The following is a 3,218-nucleotide window of genomic DNA, read 5'->3' on the forward strand; positions in this document are numbered from 1 at the left end:
CGCGCCGCAGGGGGCCCGCCACCCGGGCGGGTGACGGCCGCCTCGCTCGGCTCAGCTTGCCTTGCCCGGAATTCTCTTGCCTTGGCTAAGCCGCCCCCGCCGCCCAGCGCTGCTCGCAGCCGGCACCCACGGGGCACCCGGACCGAGGCCGGCACCGGCGCCCGGCGTGCTTTAGGACACCTGAGAAACTCGCGGGGCCACACGGCCGTCACAGAGCTGGGTTCGGTGAAGCCGCTCCCGGGAAGGGAGGGCTGACACCTCGCGTGCGACGGGAAGCGAATTGGAAAGGAGACCACCCTGCCTGAACACCGGACACCGCCGCGCCTCCCCGGGACGGAGAGCACGGAGGAGCCGGCCCGCCGAGGGCCCTCTCCGACGCGACCCGAAATGCCTCATCGATCGGGGATAGGAGAAAAGGCGAGAGACGGGAGGGAGCAAAGAGCGCTCCCGGAGGCCCCACGGCCACGGTCCTGGGACAGCCGACAGCCGCGCGCGTGCCAGCCGCTCACCCGGGGGTGGGCAACCAGACACGGGGGCCCTGCGTGCGAGTGAGAGGGACGCGTCTGGTGGAGGGGTGCTACGGGACCTGAACACCGGCGTTTGACGGCCGGCCCGCCCCGCAGCCCCTCCGACGCGCCCCGGGTATGCCAGAACGATCGGTGATAGAGAAAAGCAAGAGAATCGAGGGGGAGCAAAGAGCGCTCCCGAGGCCCCACGGCCACAGTCCTGGGACAGCCGACAGCCGCGCGCGCCAACCGCCACCCGGGGGTGGACGGCCAGACAGACGCGGGGCCCTGCGTGCGAGCGAGGAGGCGACGTCTGCGAGAGGTCCGGCGTGGAGCCTCCGCGGCGCGCCCCTGGGTGAACGCCTCAGCGGGCGCTGGCTGCGGGTGTGGATCAGGCAAAATGCGGGGGGGAGCGGGAGGCTGCCGCCGTCCACCCGCTCGGGAGCACGGTTCCCTGGGGACTGAGCACGAGAGGACCGGGGGAAAGCCGCGGCAGGCTTGTCTCCCCCGGTCTTCCGGCATTCGAAAGTGCCGGTGACCGCCGCCGGCCACCGCTCTTCGCCCTGCCCAGCGGGGAGACGCCTACCCCGGAGCAACAAATTTCGTTCGGTAATGCACGCATGTCTGCCAGGAGAGTAGCCAGAGGTGCCGCCCCTCACCTCTGCTTTCAGCGGGAAGTCAGCCCGCAGGATGCGCGTTCGCGCTGGAAGCCCTTAGCAGCCGAGTAAGTACTCCCTCCCATATACGGAAAATCACGTCTCTACCCCCGGACGGCCTCAAGAGCGCAGGCACTGCCCACCGGGGAGGCGCGCCAAACACGCCGCCTCTTACGATGACACAACTGGAGGTAACGAAAAACAGCGACCCCTTCGGCGGCTGGAAGTGCGTGCTCCGGACACAAGGTCTACCCGGCCACTCCGGCACTAAGTACCGCCGGAGCCGGGTAGACGTGACAGCCGATCCGGTCCCCGGAGCCGGGTAGACCTGACAGCCGGTCCGGTCTCCGGAGCCGGGTAGACCTGACAGCCGAGGTGGTCCCCGGAGCCGGGTAGACCTGACAGCCGATCCGGTCCCCGGAGCCGGGTAGACCTGACAGCCGACGCGGTCCTCGGAGCCGGGTAGACCTGACAGCCGATCCGGTCCCCGGAGCCGGGTAGACCTGACAGCCGACGCGGTCCTCGGAGCCGGGTAGACCTGACAGCCGATCCGGTCCCCGGAGCCGGGTAGACCTGACAGCCGGTCGGGTCCCCGGAGCGGGGTAGACCTGACAGCCGATACCGACCCCGGAGCCGGGTAGACCTGACAGCCGATCCGGTCCCCGGAGCGAGGTAGACCTGACAGCCGATCCGGTCCCCGGAGCCGGGTAGACCTGACAGCCGATCCGGTCCTCGGAGCCGGGTAGACCTGATAGCCGATCCGGTCCCCGGAGCCGGGTAGACCTGACAGCCGATCCGGTCCCCGGAGCGAGGTAGACCTGACAGCCGGTCGGGTCCCCGGAGCGGGGTAGACCTGACAGCCGAACCGGTCCCCGGAGCCGGGTAGACCTGACAGCCGATCCGGTCCCCGGAGCGAGGTAGACCTGACAGCCGATACCGACCCCGGAGCGAGGTAGACCTGACGGCCGCTCCGGTCCCCGGAGCCGGGTAGACCTGACAGCCGATCCGGTCCCCGGAGCCGGGTAGACCTGACAGCCGATACGGACCCCGGAGCGAGGTAGACCTGACGGCCGCTCCGGTCCCCGGAGCCGGGTAGACCTGACAGCCGATCCGCTCCCCGGAGCCGGGTAGACCTGACAGCCGATCCGCTCCCCGGGGCCGGGTAGACCTGACAGCCGATCCGGTCCCCGGAGCCGGGTAGACCTGACAGCCGATCCGGTCCCCGGAGCCGGGTAGACCTGACAGCCGACCCGGTCCCCGGGGCTAGGTAGACCTGACAGCCGATCCGGTCCCCGGAGCCGGGTAGACCTGACAGCCGATCCGGTCCCCGGGGCTAGGTAGACCTGACAGCCGGTCGGGTCCCCGGAGCCGGGTAGACCTGACAGCCGATCCGGTCCCCGGAGCCGGGTAGACCTGACAGCCGATCCGGTCTCCGGAGCCGGGTAGACCTGACAGCCTGTCCGGTCCCCGGAGCGAGGTAGACCTGACAGCCGGTCCGGTCCCCGGAGCGAGGTAGACCTGACAGCCGACCCGGACCCCGGAGCCGGGTAGACCTGACAGCCGACCCGGTCCCCGGAGCGAGGTAGACCTGACAGCCGATCCGGTCCCCGGAGCCGGGTAGACCTGACAGCCGGTCGGGTCCCCGGAGCCGGGTAGACCTGACAGCCGACCCGGTCCCCGGAGCCGGGTAGACCTGACAGCCGACCCGGACCCCGGAGCCGGGTAGACCTGACAGCCGGTCCGGTTCCCGGAGCGAAGTAGACCTGCCCGCCTATCCCCGGAGGCGGGTAGAAGTTGCAGCCGAGCCGGTCCCCGGAGCCGGGCACACCGGGCAGCCGGTGTGGGGTGGGGGTGATATTTTTGTTTTTTCTTTTCGTTCATGATTTAAGCGTCACCGGCACAGCGGCCAGCCTGACCCGGGTCCTCCCTTCCAACAAGTGCGTGCGGGCAGGTGGGGGGTGGGGGGGTGGGGGGGCGGCGGGGGGGCCGGGGGCTCATAAATAATTTTGATTTATCACCGGGTGGTGATAAATAATTTTGATCTTTTTTTTTCGTT

Source organism: Rissa tridactyla, unplaced genomic scaffold (assembly GCF_028500815.1).
Source record: "Rissa tridactyla isolate bRisTri1 unplaced genomic scaffold, bRisTri1.patW.cur.20221130 scaffold_382, whole genome shotgun sequence".
In the NCBI taxonomy this organism is placed as follows: domain Eukaryota; kingdom Metazoa; phylum Chordata; class Aves; order Charadriiformes; family Laridae; genus Rissa; species Rissa tridactyla.